Source organism: Bos taurus, chromosome X (assembly GCF_002263795.3).
Source record: "Bos taurus isolate L1 Dominette 01449 registration number 42190680 breed Hereford chromosome X, ARS-UCD2.0, whole genome shotgun sequence".
NCBI classification, from domain to species: domain Eukaryota; kingdom Metazoa; phylum Chordata; class Mammalia; order Artiodactyla; family Bovidae; genus Bos; species Bos taurus.
In genome coordinates, this window is record NC_037357.1 from 120,399,704 (window position 1) to 120,424,543 (window position 24,840).

Sequence of the window (24,840 nt, forward strand, 5' to 3'; positions counted from 1 at the left end):
CTCCTGCCCTCAATCTTTCCCAGCATCAGGGTCTTTTCCAATGAGTCAGCTCTTCACATCAGGTGGCCAAACTATTGGAGTTTCAGCTTCAACATCAGTCCTTCCAATGAACACCCAGGACTGATCTCCTTTAGGATGGACTGGTTGGATCTCCTTGCAGTCCAAGGGACTCTCAAGAGTCTTCTCCATCTCATAGTAGAAATCACTGAAAATGCCTAGAAGGTAGAGATGCTGTGGGCTGAGCTTAGTGCTATATGTGCTTGATGGATAGGTAGCAAAGGTAACATTGTCTTTGGAAAATTAAATGTATTTCACTTTGTAGAAAGGAGGGCTTCAAGAAGTATTGCAAACTATTGAAAGTCTTTATCAGAGCCTACATTGAATAATAATGATTCCTTATATTTAGTACAAATGAGGTGCAGCAGGGAGCTCTGGAAAGATAAAGTTGTCATGGTAACTGATAACACTTTTTCCCTACTGGAACTCAAGATAGTCTAAGAGGCTACACAAGGCTATGTTTCCTTAGAGACTTTTCCCAAGTAAAGAAGATAATAAACGGGGATATAAAGGGGGGATTTGGCATTTGGATGAACTCTGTTCTACCCACAAAGATAAACACACTTCTAAGGAAGTGCTGTTTTTGCTTGATGAGCTGAACCAGGTAGGTGAAAGTGGTACCTCTCATTTATATATATACTTGACCCATCAGAGATGGACAGATTATTGTTTAACAATCAAAGTCTGAGAAAGTACTGCTCTGAAAAAAAATCAGGTTAAGTTTAAGATAAAAATTGTTTGTTGATGATATTTAACATTTAGCATGAGGAAGGATTTTTATTTTTTGACTTGGCTGTGGACTGAAAACAGAAAAGCAATATTTAAATGCTCTTTGAAAGGCATTTGAACTTTCTGAACCAGAGTTTTCTTACCTGTGAAATTAGTAGTTTGAACAAAACCTCTAGTTTTCACACATTTCCCTTGCTAAAAGCCTACAAGAAACTTAACCTGCCAGGAGATAAAATTGCAGAATCCCAGGACGGAGTCTAAGCGGGAGGCTCAGACAGAGCTACTGGGCTTCCTTTTCTCTCTATAATAGTCCTTAAGACATTTTATAGAAAATAACTGACAGGCATATGTGTTTTAAAGCTTCTGCCTTTTAAATAGTCACACATAAAATGACTTAATTGCCCTTAACGGGAACTGTTCTCCATCTGCTACCAGCTTTCCAAATGACTCTGAAGGAGGCAGGAGGCACCAGCTATATCAGAGTAATCAACTGTAGGATTGAAGGCTTGATGTTTGACATAAGAGAATTCTGCCTTGTAGTTTCTGGAAAGGAATAGCCAGATTTTAGAGATCTTGCTTTACAGATCTTTCCCTGTGATGTGAAAGCAAATTTTGTGAAAATCTATACATATTTCTACTCTACAATCTGATACAGTTCTTGTGAAGTAAAATTAAATGTTGCTTATGAAAGCCTTTTGGAAAGCTATAGAGCTATGTCAAATATAAATTGGTGTCTAGAATATAATGTGTTGGCTTAAAATAAGAGCTTAAGTCTAGCTTTGGGCAACACTAAGAATGTATTGACCAAATTTAAGATTCTCCTGCAATTGTGTGTAATTAAATTACATTTGAAGACATTTTAAGACATTATTTACATATGTGTTCTACTTTATTATCCAAGCCTGGACATTTTTGAGAATGAAAGAGAAAATTATATATAGAAATTAAATATAAGTAGCAGGCATTGATTGATCTACAGCATATATAAACAGGGATGTGCGTGTTAAGTCACTTCAGTCATGTCTGACCCTTTTGTGACCCCATGGACCACAGCCTGCCAAGATCCACCGTCCATGAGATTCTCCAGGCAAGAATACTGGAGTGGGTTGCCCGTGTCCTCCTCCAGGGGATCTTCCTGACCCAGGGATCAAACCCACATCTCCTTCATCTCCTGCACTGGCAGGCAGGTTCTTTACCACTAGTGCCACCTGGGAAGCCCATAAAGAGAAACAGTCTTAGGAAAGTCAGACATATGGTTACCCTAATGATAGTATATGTAATGATGGCAGATGGACTGGTCCTAGTCTTATAACAACAATGTTATATAAACTTGAGTAATTTCTTCTAAATAATCAACTCTGGTCTTCAGTTTTAAAAGACTTTTGGAACTTTGAGACCAAACAGTTAATCCTTCAGTTATTTGAAAACGTTTTCTAGATGCTCATGGAATTCTCATTACTTAAGAGCTATACAGGTGAGGCATTTACCATAGATCAATTGGTATTCCACTGGATCTTAATTAGCTAAAACTAACTCATCATCCTGTTATATCATGAATATATCATCTGACTTCAAGATACTGGTACTCCATTTTGGGTCTTCATGACTTAGTACGATCTCCTTAAATTTATAGAAGATTTAATTGGTACTAATTCATGTGTCCCTTCTAGAAAGTTTTCTTAATCTTGCTGCTTGTTAATGTTGTGCTTAGAAGGAAATTTCAAGAGTAGATGTGTATTTACTTCATTGTTTCCATTGTCATCATTTTCTAGTATGGGTCATTGCTCTGAAAAATTATGTTTGACTCTTGTTTTAAAATACCGTATCAAAACATACTATGCTATGCTATGCTAAGTCACTTCAATCGTGTCCGACTCTGTGTGACCCCATAGACGGCAGCCACCAGGCTCCCCCGTCCCTGGGATTCTCCAGGCAAGAACATTGAAGTGGGTTGCCATTTCCTTCTCCAACGCATGAAAGTGAAAAGTGAAAGTGAAGTCGCTCAGTCGTGTCCAACTCTTAGCGACCCCATGGACTGCAGCCTACCAGGCTCCTCCATCCATGGGATTTTCCAGGCAAGAGTACTGGAGTGGGGTGCCATTGCCTTCTCTGACCAAGTCTAATGCGCAAATAGGTTGGAGAACCACTGACTTAGAGTTTTTGCTACTACTCAATCATTTTGCCATCGCTATAAACATTTATTCTTAACTAGTGACCAGTCTTTTGTAGGACTTATAAAAGCCTTATGTGCAGGCCATATCTCAGACCAGCTATATCAGAACTTTTGTAAGTGAGACCCAAACATCAGTGTTTTCATGTTCCCAAGTGATTCCAATTAAGCAGAGATTGCTGAGAACCACTTCTTTAAGTATTCCATAGAATGTACTAACTCTTAAGAAAATATTGCTGGTTTAGGGACTCAGTTGTGGAAGGAGAGTGTGTGTATACATGTAGGTAGGTGTTTGCATGGGAGCATGTGTGTGTGTGTGTGTGTGTGTGTGTGTGTGTGGTATCTTTGTATATTTGGATTCTTTTACAGTAATAAAATTAGGAGTTTTGAGGGAAAATCTGTGTGATTAAAAAAAAAGGAGGTAGCATAATAATACATCAAAATGGAGAAACTAAAGAAAATGAATGTGTTTTTTGCAATATATATTTCATCTGGAAAGGAAGCTTGGAAATCACCAAAAAACTACTGAAAAAAACTAAAGATAGTGCCCCCAAGACCACAATATCATATTACACTTCCTATTAGTCTTATTTCTATATATTTGTTAGCATGGCTATGTGTGCTTAGTTGCTTGTCATGTCTGAGTCTTTGTGAGCCTGCCAGGCACCTCTGTCCATGGGTTTCTCCAGCCAAGGATAGTAGATTGGGTTGCCACTTCCTCCTCCAGGGGATTTTTCTGACCCAGGGATCGATCCCAAGTCTGTTATGTCTCCTGCATTGGCATGTGGGTCCTTACCACTAGCACCATCTGGGAAGCCCTAGCATGGCTATAATCAGGTTTAATTGCTTTTCGCTTACTGGTGATGAACTCTGTCTAGAGGAAACTACTAGAGTAATGCCGTCTGTCCATTTCCATAGTATGTAGGATGGTTGTGTTGCCATTTTACACCTTTCTATAGTCTCACATTTTGGTCGTACCTACCTACATACTGGGTTTGGGCTTGACACATGACTTAATTTATTCATTGAAACAGTAGCAAACTTGACGTAAGCAGTCTTGAGAAGTGATTTGCACACATTGGCTTCCTTTTATGTTCCTCTCTCTCTACCACAAGAGCCTGCCTAGTACAGCCTCCTGAAATATTAGGAGAGATACATGGAGTAAAGCTGTGTCATCTCAGCCAAAGTCATCTTAGCTCAGCTAGACCTCATTTAGACTGCCAGCTGAGCAAAGACATGTGAACAAGCCCCAGCAAGATCAGCTGAGTCTGGATCAGATCACCAGAACCACCCAGCCAGAACATAGACTCCTGAGAAATAATAAATGTTATTTTTTCAGCCACTGAGTTTTTTTTTTTTTAAACTTTTTATTTTGTATCGGGATATAGCCGACTAACAATGTTGTGATAGTTTTAGGTGAACAGTGAAGGGAGACTCAGTCATACATATACATGTATCTGTTCTCCCCCAAACTTCCCTCCCCTGGAAGCTGCCATATAACATTTTGAGCAGAGTTCCATGTGCTATACTGTAGGTCCTTGTTGGTTATCCATTCTAAATATAGCAGTGTGTATATGTCCATCCCTAACTCCCTAACTATCCCTTCCACCATCCTTTTCCCTGACCACTGAGTTCTGAAATAGCTTGTTTTTATTTTCAATGTACAAAGTTTGATATGTTTATTAAATCAAGTTTCTTAAAAATCACTATACATTTATTCTTTTTTGACTTGAAAGCTTTTTTTTTTTTTAGTGTTTTTTGCCATACATTGATATGAATCAGCCATGATTGTACATGTGTTCCCCATCCTGAACCCCCCTCCCATATCCCTCCCCATCCCATCCCTCTGGGTCATCCCAGTGCACCAGCCCTGAGCACTCTGTCTCATGCATTGAACCTGGACTGGCGGTCTGTTTCACATATGATAATATACATGTTTCAATGCTATTTTCTCAGATCATCCCACCCTCGCCCTCTCCCACAGAGTCCAATAGACTGTTCTATACATCTGTGTCTCCTTCACTGTCCAACATATAGGGTTATCATTACCATCTTTCTAAATTCCAATTATATGTGTTATTATACTGTATTGGTGTTTTTCTTTCTGACTTAATTCACTCTGTATAATAGGCTCCAGTTTCATCCACCTCATTAGAACTGATTCAAATGTATTATTTTTTTTAATGTGGTTTCATTGATTTATTTTTGTTTGCAGACCACAGCACTGAAGAAAAAGGTGTTAGATAATTTTTTTTTTCAATTGTATTTCTTTTTTTTTTCAATTTTAATTTAATGTATTATTTTTAATGGCTGAGTAATATTGCACTGTGTATATGTACCACAGCTTTCTTATCCATTCGTCTGCTGATGGACATCTAGGTTGCTTCCATATCCTGGCTATTATAAACAGTGCTGCGATGAACATTGGGGTACATGTGTCTCTTTCAATCCTGGTTTCCTCGGTGTGTATGCTCAGCAGTGGGATTGCTGGGTCGTATGACAGTTCTATTTCCAGTTTTTTAAGGAATTTCCATACTGTTCTCCATAGCGGCTGTACTAGTTTGCATCCCATCAACAGTGTAAGAGGGTTCACTTTTCTCCACAGCCTCTCCAGCATTTATTGTTTGTAGATTTTTGGATAGCAGCCATTCTGACCTGCGTGAGATGGTACCTCATTGTGGCTTCGATTTGCATTTCTCTGATAATGAGTGATGTTGGGCATCTTTTCGTGTGTTTGTTAGCCATTAGTATGTCCTCCTTAGAGAAATGTCTGTTTATTTCTTTGGCCCATTTTTTGATTGGGTCATTTATTTTTCTGGAATTGAGCTGCAGGAGTTGCTTGTATATTTTTGAGATTAATTCCTTGTCAGTTGCTTCATTTGCTATTATTTTCTTCCATTCTGAAGGCTGTCTTTTCACCTTGCTTATAGTTTCCTTTGTTGTGCAAAAGCTTTTAAGTTTAATTAGGTGCCATTTGTTTATTTTTTCTTTTATTTCCATTACTCTGGGAGGTGGGTCATATAGGATCCTGCTGTGATTTATGTCAGAGAGTGTTTTGCCTATGTTTTCCTCTAGGAGTTTCATAGTTTCTGGTCTTAAGTTTAGACCTTTAATCCATTTTGAGTTTATTTTTGTGTATGGTGTTAGAAAGTGTTCTACTTTCATTCTTTTACAAGTGGTTGACCAGTTTTCCCAGCACCACTTGTTCAAGAGATTGTCTTTTCTCCATTGTATATTCTTGCCTCCTTTGTCAAAGATAAGGTGTCCATAGGTACATGGATTTATCTCTGGGCTTTCTATTTTGTTCCATTGATCTATATTTCTGTCTTTGTGCCAGTACCATACTGTCTTGATGACTGTAGCTTTGTAGTAGAGCCTGAAGTCAGGCAGGTTGATTCCTCCAGTTCCATTCTTCTTTCTCAAGATTGCTTTGGCTATTCGAGGTTTTTTTGTATTTCCATACAAATTGTGAAATTATTTCTTCTAGTTCTGTGAAAAAAACTGTTGGTAGCTTGATAGGGATTGCATTGAATCTATAGATTGCTTTGGGTAGTATACTCATTTTCAATATATTGATTCTTCCAATCCATGAACATGGTATGTTTCTCCATCTCTTTGTGTCACCTTTGATTTCTTTCATCAGTGTTTTATAGTTTTCTATTTATAGGTCTTTTGTTTCTTTAGGTAGATATATTCCTAAGTATTTTATTCTTTTCGTTGCAATGGTAGATGGAATTGTTTCCTTAATTTCTCTTTCTGTTTTCTCATTGTTAGTGTATAGGAATGCACGGGAGTTCTGTGTGTTAATTTTATATCCTGCAATTTTACTATATTCATTGATTAGCTCTAGTAATTTTCTGGTGGCGTCTTTAGGGTTTTCTATGTAGAGGATCATGTCATCTGCAAATAGTGAGAGTTTTACTTCTTCTTTTCCAATTTGGATTCCTTTTATTTCTTTTTCTGCTCTGATTGCTGTGGCCAAAACTTCCAAAATTATATTGAATAGTAGTGATGAGTGCGCACCCTTGTCTTGTTCCTGACTTTAGGGGAAATGCTTTCAATTTTTCACCATTGAGGATAATGTTTTCTGTGGGTTTGTAATATATAGCTTTTATTGTGTTGAGGTATGTTCCTTCTATTCCTGCTTTCTGGAGAATTTTTATCATAAATGGATGTTGAATTTTGTCAGAGGCTTTCTCTGCATCTATTGAAATAATCATATGGTTTTTATCTTTCAATTTGTTAATGTGGTGTATTAACACTGATTGATTTGCAGATATTGAAGAATCCTTGCATTCCTGGGATAAAGCCCACTTGGTCATGATGTATGATCTTCTTCATGTTATTGGATTCTGTTTGCTAGAATTTTGTTAAGGATTTTTGCACCTATGTTCATCAGTGAGATTGGCCTGTAGTTTTCTTTTTTTGTGGAATCTTTGTCTGGTTTTGGTATTAGGGTGATGGTGGCCTCATAGAATGAGTTTGGAAGTTTACCTTCCTCTGCAATTTTCTGGAAGAGTTTGAGTAAAATGGGTGTTAGCTCTTCTCTAAATTTTTGGTAGAATTCAACTGTGAAGCTGTCTGGGCTTCTGTTTGCTGGAGGATTTCTGATTACAGTTTCAATTTCTGTGCTTGTGATGGGTCTGTTAAGATTTTCTATTTCTTCCTGGTTCAGTTTTGGAAAGTTATGCTTTTCTAGGAATTTGTCCATTTCTTCCAAGTTGTCCATTTTATTGGCATATAGTTGCTGATAGTAGTCTCTTATGATCCTTTGTATTTCTGTGTTGTCTGTTGTGATTTCTCCATTTTCATTTCTAATTTTATTGATTTGATTCTTCTCCCTTTGTTTCTTGATGAGTTTGGCTAATGGTTTGTCAATTTTATTTATCTTCTCAAAGAACCAGCTTTTAGCTTTGTTGATTTTTGCTATGGTCTCTTTTGTTTCTTTTGAATTTATTTCTGCCCTAATTTTTAAAATTTCTTTCCTTCTACTAACCCTGGGGTTCTTCATTTCTTCCTTTTCTAGTTGCTTTAGTTGTAGAGTTAGGTTATTTATTTTACTTTTTTCTTGTTTCTTGAGGTAAGCCTGTATTGCTATGAACGTTCCCCTTAGCACTCCTTTTACAGTGTCCCACAGGTTTTGGGTTGTTGTGTTTTCATTTTCATTCATTTCTATGCATATTTTGATTTCTTTTTTTACTTCTTCTGTGATTTGTTGGTTATTCAGAAGTGAGTTATTTAGCCTCTATATATGGGAATTTTTAATAGTTTTTTTTTTCCCTGTAATTGAGATCTAATCTTACTGCATTGTGGTCAGAAAAGATGCTTTGAAGGATTTCAGTTTTTTTGAATTTACCAAGGCTAGATTTATGGCCCAAAATGTGATCTATCCTGGAGAAGGTTCCATGTGCACTTGAGAAAAAGGTGAAATTCATTATTTTGGGGTGAAATGTCCTGTAGATATCAATTAGGTCTAACTGGTCCATTGTATCATTTAAAGTTTGTGTTTTCTTGTTAATTTTCTGTTTAGTTGATCTCTCCATAGGTGTGAGTGGGGTATTAAAGTCTCTCACTATTATTGTGTTGTTGTTAATTTCCCCTTTCATACTTGTTAGCATTTGCCTTACATATTTAGGTGCTGCTATGTTGGGTGCATTATATTTATGATTGTTATATCTTCTTCTTGGATTGATCCTTTGATCATTATGTAGTGTCCTTCTTTGCCTCTTTTCACAGCCTTTATTTTAAAGTCTATTTCATCTGATATGAGTATTGCTACTCCTGCTTTTTTTTTTTTTTTTTTTGGTCTCCATTTGTGTGAAATATCTTTTTCCAGACCTTCACTTTCAGTCTGTGTGTGTCCCTTGTTTTGAGGTGGGTCTCTTCTAGACAGCATATATAGGGGTCTTGTTTTTTAATCCATTCAGCCAGTCTTTGTCTTTTGGTTGGGGCATTCAACCCATTTACATTTAAGGTAATTATTGATAAGTATGATCCCGTTTCCATTTACTTTGTTGTTTTGGGTTTGAGTTTATACACCCTTTCTGTGTTTCCTGTCTAAAGAAGATCCTTTAGCATTTGTTGAAGAGCTGGTTTGGTGGTGCTGAATTCTCTGAGCTTTTGCTTGTCTGTAAAGCTTCTGATTTCTCCTTCATATTTGAATGAGATCCTTGCTGGATATAGTAATCTGGGTTGTAGGTTTTTCTCTTTCATCACTTTACATATGTCCTGCCATCACCTTCTGGCCTGAAGAGTTTCTATTGAACAATCAGCTGTTATCCTTATGGGAATCCCCTTGTGTGCTATTTGTTGTTTTTCCCTTGCTGGTTTTAATATTTGTTCTTTGTGTTTGATCTTTGTTAATTTGATTAATATGTGTCTTGGGGCATTTCACCTTGGGTTTCTACTATTTGGGATTCTCTGGGTTTCTTGGACTTGGGTGGCTATTTCCTTCCCCATTTTATGGAAGTTTTCAACTATTATCTCCTCAAGTATTTTCTCATGGCCTTTCTTTTTGTCTTTTTCTGGGACTCCTATGATTCAAATGTTGGGGCGTTTAACATTGTCCCAGAGGTCCCTGAGGTTGTCTTTATTTCTTTTCTTTTTTCTTTTTTCCTCTCTGCTTCGTTTATTTCTACCAGTCTATCTTCTACCTCACTTATCCTATCTTCTGCCTTCATTATTCTACTGTTTTTTCCCTCCAGCATGTTTTTGTATAATTTATTACATTATTCATTATATATTTACTCTTTTTTATTTCTTCTAGGTCCTTGTTAAACCTTTCTTGCATCTTCTCAATCCTTGTCTCCAGGCTATTTATCTGTAACTCCATCTTGGTTTCAAGATTTTGGATCATCTTTACTATCAGTATTCTGAATTCTTTTTCAGGTAGAGATAGGGATATCTCCTCCTCTTTTATTTGGTTTGGTGGGCATTTATCATGTTTCCTTACCTGCTGAGTATTTCTCTGCCTTTTCATCTTGTTTAGGTTGCTGTGTTTGGGGTGGCCTTTCTGTATTCTGTATTCTGGAAGTTTGTGGTTCCTTTTTATTGTGAAGGTTCCTCACTGTGGGTGGGGTTGAAGGAGTGGCTTGTCAAGGTTTCCTGGTTAGGGAAGCTTGCATTGGTGTTCTGGTGGGTGGAGGTGGATTTCTTCTCTCTGGGGTGCAATAAAGTGTCCAGTACTGAGTTTTGAGATGTCAGTGGGTTTGGTGTGACTTTGGGCAGCCTGTTTATTGAAGCTCAGGGCTATGTTCCTGCATTGCTGGAAAATTTGTGTGTTATGTCTTGCTCTGGAACTTGTTGGCTCTTGGGTGGTGCTTGGTTTCAGTGTAGTTACGGGGGTTTTGGATGATCTCTAATTGATTAATGTTCCCTGGATTCAGGAGTTCTCTGGTATTCTCACGTTTTGGGCTTAAGCCTCCTGCCTCTGTCTTTCAGTCTTATTCTTACAGTAGCCTCAAGACTGCTCAATCCACAAAGCACTGATGATAAAACATCTAGGTTAATGGTGAAAAGATTTTCTACACTGAGGGACACGCAGAGAGGTTCACAGAGTTATGTGGAGAAGAGAAGAGGGATGAGGGAGATAGAGGTGACCAGGAGGAGAAGAGGGGGATTCAAAAGGGGAGATAGCAGTCTAGCCAGTAATCAATTCCCTATGTGCTCTCCACAATCTGGAACCCTCAGAGAGGTTCACGGAGTTAAATAGAGAAGAGAAGTGGAAGGAAGGAGATAGAGGTTACCAGGAGGAGAAAAGTGGAATCAAAAGGAGAGAGACAAATCTAGGCAGTAATCAGTTCCCTAAGTGTTCTCCACAGCCCGGAACACACACAGAGATTCACAGGGTTGGTCAGAGAAGAGAAGGGGGAGGGAGGAGATAGAGGTGACCTGGGGGAGAAAAAGGAGAGTCAAAAGAGGGAGAAAGCAGTCAAGCCAGTAATCACACTCCTAAGTAAAAATGGGCCCTGAAGATTGGATTCTTAAAGGTACAGATTTGATAACAAATACCAAAAAGCAAAGATTAAAAATCTAAAGTAGAGGTTACACTCTCAAAAATACAATATTAAAAAAACAAAACAAAATCACAAAAATTATAAAAAAATATATATGAAGTTTGCTTTAAAAATAGGGTCTTTTTTTTGCAAGGTAATAGGTTATAAAAATGAAAATTTAAGGAGTAATAGAGGACTTAAAAATTTTTTAAAAAAGATAATAGTAAAAATATATCTAGAAATTTCTCTGTAGCTGTTGTGGGCAGTGTGGGGTCAGTTCAATTTCAGATAGTTCCTTGTTCCAGTTTATACTTCTCAATATCTATAGGCCCCTTCCTATGTAGTTGGTGCTAACTACAGGGTTTTAATCTGTTGCACCTGTCACTTCCGAAGCAGTTCCCTCTGTTTATTTTGGCTTCTTCTGTTTGCTGACCTCTTCAGTGTGTAATTTCCACCCTGACACAAGGGGGCCAAGGTGGTCACTTATTTAGGCTCACTTGTTCAGTCGTGCTGTTCGGAGGGAAGACCACTGTAAACAAATATCACTGGCGTGTGTGGGGAGTGCTCGCAGTGTCTCGGCCACATTGGGTTTGCATCCACTCATGGCGTGTGTGCTTTTCCAGTTTACACTGCTCAGGCTTTAGGTTGCTCTGCAGTGGAACTGTCTGAAGCGGGCCCTGGGTTGCGTGCACTTGCCAGGTCTAAGCCGCTCAGGTTCAGGTGCTCGGGTACTCCACAAAGGCGCAGACTCGGTTGGGCAGGCATTTTATGCCTTTCCCAGGTCTGAGCAGCTCAGGCGACCAGGTGCTTGGCGAGCACACTCTCCCCAGGTAGGCGGTGCGTCTTATCACCTCCCTGGTCCCAGCCGCTCAATTTCCTGGGTGGCAGTGGGTGCACACTCTCAGGTGTGCTGTGTGTCTCTTCTGAGGAGCTCATCTCTAGCTGCAACCCTCCCAGCAGATGTCAACCATCCAGAATCCCAAGAAGTCTTGGTTAGCAACTGGAAGCCTGCTTGCAGTTTGGTAAAGGATGCCTCTGGGGTTTGCCCCTTTCCGGCTCTGGCTGCCTCTGGCCTGTTTCCCTGCCTCTGGCGGGGGATGGGCCTGTCTGCTTCTGGCTAGCTCTCCTCTGGTATTCCCTCAGTCCTTTGTTCTGTGAGCAGGCCTGTTAGTGGCTTAGGTTAAGGCTTTCGAGGCATAGTTCTCTCTCCACCCTCCTTTTTTTTTCTCTCTCTCTGGCTATCCCACAATTTGGGTTGCTATCTCACGTTAGCTCCCTCAGATTGCTCTCAGGCCATTCAGGCCCAGTCCTTACCCTAAGCAATGCAGCCCACGCCTCCCTATTTAGCCCCCAACTTGCTGGTGGCAGATGTGAGTGTCTGGGCTCCTTCTTTGCTGGGAGTTGCCATTAGGCACATAATCTGTGGGGTTTATTTATTTATTTTTCCTCCTGGTTATGTTGCCCTCTGAAATTCCAAAACTCCCCACAGACCTGCTGGTGAGAGGGTTTCCTGGTGTTTGAAAACTTCTCCCCTTTTAAGACTCCCTCCTCAGGACAGGTCTCCATCCCTAACTCTTTTGTCTCTCTTTTTATTTTTTATATATTGTCCTACCTCCTTTTGAAGACAATGGGCTGCCTTTCCAGGTGCCTGGTGTCCTCTGCCAGCGTTCAGAGGTTGTTTTGTGGAATTTGCTCAGCGTTCAAATGATCTTTTGATGAATTTGTCTGGGAGAAAGTGGTCTCCCTGTCCTGTTCCTCTGCCATCTTAGGACCACCCTGAAATAGTTTGTTATGCAGCATTAATGTGGTGATAGATGACTGATACAAAAAGCCTCTCAGTGTATTTAGTTACATAATTATGATTAAGTAATCAGTGTCATTAATGTATTGCATGTTTATTTAGTTAAAGATTCTCCTCCTATCTCTTGCTATGAGCTTATACTTGCGACTTCCATGATAGTATCAGTCCTGAATATTCTCCTTGCCCCTAAAACTAAGTCTTCTGGGTTTACTGGAGTAAGACAGTGATCAATATGTTTTAAAGATGCTATCTTTATTTGCCACTTGAGAGCAGTCAGTGAAGTGGCTGTACATGTTCTTACAGGCCATTTAAGAACTTACAAGTCCCTCAGCTATTCTATTCTAAGTGTTCCTAAAAGCTCCCTTATAATTATCCTCCACTCCACCCCATTATAGGTACTAGCAGAAGCATGCTCCATATCTAGTATCTCCAAGAGAAAGGGAAAAGTTGCCTAAGACAGCAGGAAGAGGGGTTATACGCATATAATTATAGTTGTTCCCTTCTTTCTAAAATTTTCAAACAATTTATATTTAGCTCTAGTTCTATTTTAGTTTTCAATCAATCATGTACTCCAATCCCCCCTGAAGCTCACTCTTCTCTAGTAGCCATGACACTGACAATATTCAAAGTAAATATTTCTCTCCTGTGGTGTCTTCTGTCTACTTGACCATTTTATAATCACATAGTCCCATAGTGAGGTCTACCAGGGTTTTTCTACCAAAACTTCCCAATATCTGGGAGATTTACATGAATAATATTGTAGGAAGCTATGCTAATGTCATCACTTTTTTTTTTAACAAAGGCCATAGATATTTTATGTTATGAATGCTGTTTTTTGTTGTCATTACACATTCATTCATTATTTTATTCATTCATTCAATAAAGATTTATTGAGTTTTGGGTAAGTACCAGGTGTTGTTTTAGTTACAGCAGAAAAATGTAGCCCAATCTTACTCTTTTGTAGTTAATCTGTGTTATACAACATGGTTAATTATTAGCTTTTTTTCAGTATCTTTAAAGTTGAGCATTTTTGTCAGTCAGTATGTCTGAAGTTGGAATTCTTGAAATCACTTTTGCCTGGTATATGGTGAGCCCTTTTAATTTGCTTTGTGCATTTTTTCTCGTAATCATTTTTTAAAAATTATGATTTTGATCATTACTTCTCTTCTACTTCCCGTTTTCCTGAAAAAGACTTTAATTATTAAATTGGCTCTTCAGTCTGTATTTTATACATTATCAGATAGTTTATACTTGTTTCCCTTTTCTCTGCTTTCTGTGAGAACTTCCCAAACGTATCCACCAATTAAGTTAGTGTCCACTTCGGTAATTTGATATTCTTCAAGATGAAGTACATTCTTTACTATCTCCAATGGAGTTTAATTTTATGTTGCTTTTAATTTTACTCCAGTTTTTTCTTGTCTCATCCAATTTCCTTTGTATATTGTTTTCCTATCTTTTATCCTCTGCCTGTACTGTTATTCTATTGAGTTGGTATCCTCTTGTAATCCTTTGAGAATTTCAACTTTGCCTTTCCTGAATGTTACAGATGGTGTGCCTTTCCCTAATATTTCATAGGTGGTATGTTGGTTTGTATTTCTGTTTGCTTCTCTTCACATAACTAAGGAGAGATCCTGAGATGATGTTTGTGAATTGACAAGGTACAATATATGAATGTGTTTGGGCTTCCCAGGTGGCTCACTGGTTAAGAATCCACCTGCCAATGCAGGAAACACGGGTTCAATCCCTGAGTCAAAAAGATCCCCTTGAGAAAGAAATTGCAACCCATTCCAATCTTCTTGTCTGGGAAATCCCATGGACAGAGGAGCCTGGTGGGCTACAGTCCAGGGGATTGCAAAGAGTTGGACACGACTGAGCATGTATGCACTACACTATTATGAATGCCTTTGTCCTTTTTATACCAAAAGCTAGAAGACTAGTTGATGTCTACAGACCAGTTCTTAGCACTTATAATATTATTTTCTAATATGTTATTGGACTGATTTAGAATATTCTATCCTCATTATCTGGGGAAATTAATACATAATTTAGAGAATACTATCATTCCTTTGCATACTCCTTTTGGACTCTCATTTAATACTCTCTTTGGTGTTTTACATGTAAATACCCTATGTTTTAGATTTCAGTATGCTTTTGAAAGCTTGCTATCCACGTTTGGTCCTGTAGCCTTCTGGAAATTTTAATCTCTGATTGTAGCAAGATAGTGTACTAGTTGATGAAAGAGATGGAGACAGAAAGAAGTCAGTAGAGGGATGGATGCCCAGCTCTCTAATTGATATAGACTTTAAGTTTCTGAATGAAGAATTCAGAGGAACAGTGGGTCTCCAACTAACTTTTAGAAGAGCTTAGCATAGTATACCGGGAGAAGGCAATGGCACCCCACTCCAGTACTGTTGCCCGGAAAATCCCATGGATGGAGGACCCTGGTGGGCTGCAGTCCATGGGGTCGCACAGAGTCGGACACGACTGAAGCGACTTAGCAGTAGCAGTAGCAGCAGCATAGTATACCAGGAACAGTGTTTTCAATCTCTTTCCATGAGCCTTGTCTTAGTCGAAATTCCTCTGATGTTCTGCAAACAAATCTATAGGCTAGTGTTTTGTTGTTTTGAGTTATCTTTTTTTTTCATATCATCCAAGTTACCTTCATTGAAGATTAAGTAAAACTGAAATAGAGGCTTATAACCAGATTCTATTTATTTTAAACTAGAAGCCCTACTATGTTGGAGGAAGGGGATAAGGAAAAGGAACAGATTAGAAGCCAAACTTTTCAGAATATTGCTTCTTTATAGAGTTGATTTTAAAACTATATGAATGTTTTAAATAAGTAAAATAAAAAATTAACTTTTAAGAGTCTCTTCCTTTTCTTTCAGTGTAGTCCTTCCATTTCCTTGTTCACTCGTTTGCATCTTTTACTTAGGCCCATCACATGGAGGTGACCCATGGCTTGCCCAACCCAGGATATCCTAGGTCATTTCTCCTCATATCTAGCATGGTTGTCACTCTTTATGTGATTTCTCTCCTTTCCTAATTCCATGGGCTGCTGCACCTTATCCATATTTTTTCCATACTTCCTTGAGGTTGGAAGATGAAAGAGAGAATGCAGAACAGAGAAAGAAGAGCTGTCTTAGTTTTGTTTCTTTTGGTTGAGATAGTATTAGTTTCATGGCCCCAGCTGGAGATGATAGAAGCTGTTGGGGTTTACATAACTTTGGAAAATTATGAAGTATCAATTCATTCTTTTCCAGAGGGATTTAAAAAAAATCTCTATTTATAAAAAAATTATTTATTTATTTTTGGCTGTGCTGAATCCTGGTTGCTGTATGCAAGCTTTCTCTATTTGTGGAGAGTGGGGGCTAGTCTCTGGTTGCAGTGCACAGGCTTTCTCATTGCAGTGGCTTCTCATTGAGGAACATGGGCTCTAATGCGTGAGGGCTTTAGTAGTTGCTGCGTGTGGGCTCAGTACTTGTAGCTCATGGGCTTTAGAGTGCTGGCTCAGTAGTTGTGGCACACGGGCTTAGTTGCCCCATGGCACATGGGATCTTCCTGGACCAGTGTTCCTTGCATTGAAAGGTGGACTCTTTAAACACTGAACCATCAGGGAAACCCCTTAAGGGACATATCTATAAAGAGGCATTTAAAATTTTAAAATTTTATTTATTTTTTGATAGTTTAATGTGTATTTTAAAAATATTGGCTATATTCCTCATGTTGTAGAGTATATCCCTATAGCTTATTTTATATTCTAGTTTGTACCTCTTAATCTCCCACCCTTATATTGCAACTTCTCCCTTCTTTACCCTCATTGGTTTGTTCTCTATTTCTGTAAGTTTGATTCCTTTTTGTTCACTAAGATGTAGTATTTTTTTAATATATATTTTGCATGTAAGTGATTTTATACTGTATTTGTCTTTGTCTGACTTATTTCCCTTAGCATAATGCCCTCCAAGTCCATCCATGTTGCTGCCAGTGCCAAAATTTTTTTTTTTTTATGACTGAGCAGTATTTCAGTGTGTGTGTGTGTGTGTGTGTGTGTATGTGTGTCTATCACATCTTCTTTATGCACTCATTTGTTTATGGACATTTATGTTGCTTCCATGTCTTAGCAATTGTAATGCTGCTATGAACATTGGAGTCCATGTACCTTTTCAAATTAGTGTTTCTGGGTTTTTTTGATATATACTCATAAGTGGAATTGCTGTGTCATATTGTAGTTCTATTTTTATTTTATTTTATTTTTTGAGAAACCTGCATACTATTTTCCATAGTGGCTGCACCAATTTGCATTCCCACCAACAGTGTTGGAGAGTTCCCTTTTCTCAACACCCTCTCCAATGTTTTATTTGTAGACTTTTTGATGATGGCTATTCTGACAGGTGTGAGGTGATATCTCATTGTGGTTTTGTTTTGCATTTCCCATATGATTAGTGATGTTGAGCTAATAGTCAAGAGTAAATGCATGCTATTCAGAATTCTTAAACTATAATACATTTGTTATAAGCATGAAAGTAAAGCAATATTTTAAAACATTCTTTATATTCCACATGGTACTGAGGTCTGTCAGAAATACTGAATAAGAGATCCTATTCTCTTATGATAAGAAGTACTAGTTAAGAAGATAATGCTATGCTTCAAGCAACAAACTAGGGTCCAAAATACATGGCATAGGCTCAGTGTAAGAACAAATGATGAGGTTTATTAGGGAATTAAATATGATATCAATTAACTCTTAAAAGTTCAGTGCAATTTAGTATAGCAAAGTGAATGAGTGACTATAGCAGAATAATCCTGGAAATGAGAATATTACCTTCACCTCTATTGATTTTATTTTATTTTGACAATTTGATATTTAAAGCTAAAGCCACAATTTTAAGTGGGGAACCATATACATTGAACTTTACAAGGGTTACATAAATAGTTTGAAGATAAATACTTATGTGTGTGTGTGTAATGCTTTATTTTTTAAGCAGTTTTAGATTTAAAGGAAACTTAAGCTAAAAGTACACAGTTCCCATACACCTCCTTCTTCCCTCTCCTACAGTTTTCCCTCTTATTAATGTCCTGCATTAGTGTGGTACTTTTGTGACAGTTGATGAACTAACATTAATACATTATTCTTAACAAAGTCCATAGTTTACCTTAGAGTTCACTCTTTGTGTTGTACATACTCTAGATTTTGACAGGTGTTTAGTAATATTTGTCTACTATTATAGTAGCATATGGAACAGTTTCACTGCCCTAAAAAAAAAAACAAAAAAACAAAAAAAAAACCCATGTTCCACCTTCCTTCCATCCTTCTCAAACGCTTAGAAACCACTGATCTTTTTACTGTCTCCATAGTTTTGCCTTTACTAGAAGGCCATATCATGGGAATAAAATAGTATATATAGCCTTCTCAGATTGACTTCTTCACTTGTAAATTTTCATTTAAATTTCCTCTGTGTCTTTTTGTCCTTGGTATCTCATATTTATTTAGCACTGAGTAACATTCCATTGTATGGAGGTACCACAATTTGTATATCCATTCACCTGTTGAAAGATATCTTGGTTGTTTCCAAGTTTTGGCACTTATTAATAAAGGTCCTATAAACATTTGTGTGCAGACCTTGTGAGGACCTATGTTCTTAATTCATTTGTGTACCTACCAAGGAGCATGATTGATGGATCCTGTGGTAAAAGTATGCTTAGTTTTGTAAGAAACAGTTCAGGTGTCTTCCATCATGTCTGTATCCTTTTTATTCCCACCAGCAGTGAATGAGAATTATTGTTCCCCATTCTTGTGAGCCTTTAATATTGTCAGTGTTTTCCCACTTCAGGCATTCTAATAGGTGTGTGGTGTTATCTTACTGCTGTTTTAATTTGCAATTCCCTGATGACATTTGATGTTGAGTATCTGTCATATGTATATTATCTGTCACCAGTTTTCTTTGGTGATGTGTCTTTTTAAATCTTTTGCCCATTTGTAATTACATTGTTTTCTTATTGCTGAGTGTTAAAAGTTCTTTGCATACTTTGGATACTAGTCCTTTATGAGATGTTTTACAAAATTTGTCTTCCAGCCCATGGCTTACCCTACATTCTCTTATTGGTGTCTTTAAAAGAGCAGAAGTTTTTCATTTTAATGAAGCCCATCTTATCATTTTTTCTTTCTTAGATCACACTGTTGGAGTTGCATTTGAAAAGTTAGTGTCAAACCCAAGGTCACCTAGATTTTCACTTGTGCTATATTCTGAAACTTCTATAGTTTTGCATTTTATATTTTGGTTTAGGGTCCACTTGAATGAATTTTTGTCAAGCAATCTTTTTGACTATGTTAATGAGGGATATTGGTTTGTAGTTTTTTTGGTGATGTCTTTTTCTGGCTTTGATATCAGATTAATACTGGCCTCATAGAATGAATTATAAAGTATATTCCCTCCTTCTCTATCTACTGAAAGAGCTTGCAAAAATTTGGATTTTTTTCATTAAATATTTGATGTAATTCACCAATCATTTCTACCTGGCCTTTTTTGTGGGATTAAAAAAAAAACCCTTATTTTGCAATAGTTGATGTACGATAAACTGAAATATTTAAATCCTATAATTCAATAAGTTTTCACATATATTTAAACTATTATCACAATAATAAACATATACATTACCTCCACAATATAATTGTCTTCATGATTCTGTCCATTCCTCTCTGACCCCAGATCTCCTAGAATCCACTGCTCTTCTCTCTGTCACTATAGATTAGTTTCCATTTTTTTAACTTTATACAAATTGAATAATACATCATCTTTCATTTAAAAATTTTGTTTTTGGCTATGTTAGGTCTTCACTGCGGCACGTGGGGTTTTCTCTAGTTGTGGCAAGTAGGGACTACTCTCTAGTTGTGATGTGCTGGCTTCTCGTTGCCATGGCTTCTCTTGCTGTGAAGCATGGGCTCTAGGGCACACAGGCTTCAGTAGTTGCAGCATGTGGGCTCAGTAGTTGCAGCATGTGGGCTCAGTAGTTGCGGCCCCCGGGCTCTGGAGCACAGGCTCAGCAGTTGTACCACATGGGCTTAGTTGCCTCATGGCATGTTTGATCTTCAAAAATCAGAGATCAAACCCTTGTCTCCTGCATTGGCAGGCAGACTCTTTATTACTGAGCCATCAAGAAAGCCCCATACATTTTCTTTCTTTTTTGGCACGATTTATTTCACTCAGCACATTTACATTGAGGTTTATCTCTATTATAGCATGTATTAGTAGTTCATTGTTTTGTTACTGCTGAGAAGTGTTCTATTGTATGACTGTAGCAGAGATTTGTTTTGTTTTAATTCATTCATCTGTTGATGTACAGTTCAGATCTCCTTCTTGGTTTTGGCCATTATAAATAATACTGTTATAAATAGTCACACACAAGTATTTGTATGGACATATGCTTTTGTTTCTCTTGGGTTATACCTCTGAGGGGATGGCCAAATCATGTAGTAGGTGAATGCCAAACTATAACTCTTTACCAAAGTAACCACACCATTTTACACCCCAATGATCAGTGGATGAGAAAACTCTTTACCAAAGTAACCACACCATTTTACACCCCAACCATCAGTGGATGAGAATTACAGTTGTTCCAAATCCTTGCTAATACTTGCTATTGTCAGTCTTTTTAATTTTAGACTTCCTCATTGGTCTGTAGTGGTTTCTCAGTTCTCTTCAGTCGCTCAGTCATGTCTGACTCTTTGCAACCCCATGGACTGCAGCATGCGAGGATTCCCTGTCCTTCACAAATTCCTGGAGATTTCTCACTCATGTCCATCAAGTTGGTGATGCCATCCAACCATCTCACCCTCTGATGTTCCCTTCTCTTCCTTCCTTTAATCATTCCCAGCATCAGGGTCTTTTCCAATGAGTCAATTCTTTGCATCAGGTGGCCAAATATTGGAGTTTCAGCCTCAGCCTCAGTCTTTCCAATGAATATTCAGGACTGATTTCCTTTAGGATTGATTGGTGTGATCTCCTTGCAGCCCAAGGGACTCTCAAGAGTCTTCTCCAACACCACAGTTCAAAAGCATTAACTCTTTGGCACTCAGCTTTCTTTATACTCCAACTCTCACATCCATACATGACTACTGGAAAAACCATAGCTTTGACTAGATGGACCTTGTTGGCAAAGTAATGTCTCTGCTTTTTAATATACTGTCTAGGTTGGTCATAATTTTTCTTCCAAGGAGCAAGTGTCTTTTAATTTCATGGCTTCAGTCAGCATCTGCAGTGATTTTAGAGCTCCCCAAAATGAAGTCTGTCACTGTTTCCTTTGATTCACCATCTATTTGCCATGAAGTGATGGGACCAGATGCCATGATCTTAGTCTTCTGAATGTTGAGCTTTAAGCCAACTTTTTCACTCTCTTCTTTCACTTTCATCAAGAGGCTCTTTAGTTCTTTACTTTATGCCTTAAGGGTGGTGTCATCTGCATATCTGAGGTTATTGATATTTCTCTGGCAATCTTGATTCCAGCTTGTGCTTTACCCAGCCTGGCATTTCACATGATGTACTCTGTATATAAGTTAAATAAGCAGGGTGACAATATACAACCTTGACTTACTCCTTCCCCGATTTGGAACCAGTCTGTTTCATGTCCAGTTCTAAATGTTGCTTCTTGGCCTGTATACAGATTTCTCAGGAGGCAGGTCAGGTGGTCTGGCATTCCTATTCCTTTAAGAATTTTCCACAGTTTATTGTGATCCACATAGTCAAAGGCTTTGGCATAGTCAATAAAACATAAGTAGATGCTTTTCTGGAACTCTTGCTTTTTTGATTATCCAATGGATGTTGGCAATTTGATCTCTGGTTCCTCTGCCCTTTCTAAATCCAGCTTGATCATCTGGAAGTTCATGGTTCATGTACTGTGGAAGCCTGGCTTGGAGAATTTTGAGAATTGCTTTGCTAGCATGTGAATGGTTTCTCACTTTGATTCTAATTCTTATTCACCTCATGACTAATGATGTTGAGGGTAATTTCATGTGATTAGTTACCATCCCTATGTCTTTTTTGATGAAGTTTTTGTTAATTCTTTGCCTGTTCTTTCGTTATTGTTGTTAGTATTGGATTAGATTTGCCAAACCTTTGTTTAGAATTATTGCATTTATGTCCGTGAGGAATATTGGTCCTTAGTTTTCTTTTCTTATAACAGTTTAGCTTGTTTTGGTAGTAGCATAATGTTGGTATTAGTGGGTGAACTGGAAAAGATTCCCTCCTCTTCAATTTCTGGAATAGTGTGTATAGAATTGGTATCATTCATTCCTTAACTGTTTGGATATTCACCACTGAAGCCATCTGATTCTGAAGTTATCTTTGTTGAAAGGATTTTAGCTACAATATCATTTTTTAATAAATATAAGGTTATTCAGGCTATTTATTTTTCAGGGAGCTCCGATAGTTTGAGCTGTCAAGCAATCTGTCCATTTTATCAAAGTTTTAAAACATTTTGGCACAAAGTACTTCAAAGTATTTCATGATTCTTTAAAATTTTCTATACTCTATAGTGATGTCACTCCTTTCATCCCTAATATTCATAGTTCAATTCAGTTGCTTAGTTGTGTCCGACTCTCTGTGACAGGCTTCCCTGTCCATCACCAACTCCCAATAATTTGTATATTTTTTCATTAGCCAATTCAGCTAAAGGCTTATCAATTTTGCTGAACTTGTCAAAGAATCACTTTTCAGTTACTGATCTTTGTCTATTGTTTTCTGTTATTATTTCACCAATTTCTACCACAATCTTTATTGTTTGATATTTATTAATTATGGATGCAACTTGCTATTTTTTCTTAGTTTCAGAAGGTGGATATTGAAATCATTGATTTGAAATGTTCTTATTTTCTCATGTGGGCATTTTTTCTTGACTGCATATTTAGAGGCATCCTACGCATTTTAATATATTCTGTTTTCATTTGCATCCACTTCAAAAGACTTCTAATTTAACTTTTGGTTTGCCTCTTAGATCTATGAGCTTAAAGAAATAGAATATTTATTTTGCAAATACTGGGAGATTTTATAGAAATCATTTTGTTATTGATTTTTAATTTAGTTTCATAGTGGTCAGAGAATATATTTAATGTGACTTGAATTTTTTAATGCTTTTGAGGCTCATTTTATGACCTCAAGTACTGTCTATCTTTGTAAATGTTCCCTGTTCTCTTGGAAAGAATGTATATTCCATTACTGCCAGTTAAGAGCCACACTCTATTTTGATCGCATCAGTGAAGCTGTCAGCCCTTATGGCCTGCTCTGCTCTGGCAGAACATCTGTGCCAATGGAGCTGGAGGGCTCTTGGTAGCATCCCAGGCAAAAATGCCATAGACTCCTACTATTTCTACTCAATATTCAGCAATTGTTCAAGCATAAATACTTCTTACATTGTTATATGCCTTTGGACTACTGCCATAGTACTGAAAAGATTGTTTTTGTCAATTTTCTTCAGCTTTTTAGCTGCTTTTGGGGGAGAGGATTTGCCAGACTCCTCACTCAGCCATCACCAGAGGTTTATCTGGGGCTAGGATATTTTAAACAATAAGTGGGAAAGTTTGAAGGCTGTGCTCCCTTAAAAAATTTTGTTCCTCAAAATCCAGGGTCATCTCTTCAAGTTCTGCACCAACAACTGAGAGAAGAAATCACCCACCTATATGTAAAATGTAACTATAGTTAGCCTGTTTTGCAAAGTGTGCATTGGTATTGACATATTCTGTATTAATTATACAGAATTTTTATATGTGTGTGCTAAGTAACAATTAGTAGTTGAGCTACAAGAGTAATAAAAAATTGTATAGAAAAATGCAGTTTGATGCATGATACTGGATGCTTGGGGCTAGTGCACTGGGACGACCCAGAGGGATGGTATGGGGAGGGAGAAGGGAGGAGTGTTCAGGATGAGGAACACATGTATACCTGTGATGGATTCATTTTGATATTTGGCAAAACTAATACAATTATGTAAAGTTTTAAAACTAAAATAAAATTTAAAAAAAAAAGAAAAATGCAATGGGCATAGTCTCTGCTATTTAGTCTCCACTTTTGAGTAGTTGCTTAAAGTGAAGTCGCTCAGTTGTGTCTGACTCTGTGACCCCATGGACAGTAGCCTACCAGGCTCTGCCATCCATGGGATTTTCCAGGCAAGAATACTGGATTGGGCTGCCATTTCCTTGTACAACTAAGATGTCAATGGGATTTTCTCTGAGGCAACTAAAGAGGTATTTTCCCGGTAGAATGTCATGGATGGTAAACTGAGCTGTGATAAGATAAAGATCAGTGGATAACAAAGAACCAGAACAAGAATAGAAGCAAATCAGAACCTACCGTTTCCTTCAGCTACTCATAGCTAAGGCTTTTTCTAGCTCCCAGAAAGTGTGGGTTGGAGTTAATACCATTCACATCACAACAGTATTTGTTAATAATTATATCTCATATGTTCATTACATATTTATTTATTATAGATTTTAAATTTAAATATGTATTTATTATATTAAAATATGAGACTTCCCTGGTGGTTCAGCAGTAAAGAATCTGTCTGCCAGTGCAAGAGACACAGGAGATGCAGGTTCAATCCCTGGGTCAGGAAGATCCCCTGGAGGAGGGCATGGCAACCCATTCAGTATTTTTGCCTGGGAAATCCCATGGACAGAGGAGCCTGGTGGGCTACTGTCTGTAGAGTCACAAAGAGTCGGACACGACTGAAGCAACTGAGTAGCCACACATGCATGGCAATATGTATGTATTATATTTATGTTATAGACTTATTATATTTAAATATATACTTATATGAGATATAGTTTGTATATTATGTACACAAATCAAGACTATCGATTAAAGAATCTGAATGTAGTGAGGTTACATATTCAATTGCACATTTTTATCCAGTAGAGGTGCAAATAATTTCTATCATGTAGAAAGAGTGATGCCACAAATTATAATTTATTACTCTGTAGACAATTACCAGTTCTGTATTTAACCCAACAATCTTATCCTAGCATTCTTTATTACACTGCCTACAATTAGCTCCTCAAATGTTTTTGAAATCAGTCTTAATGTTTTATTGGTTCCTTCATT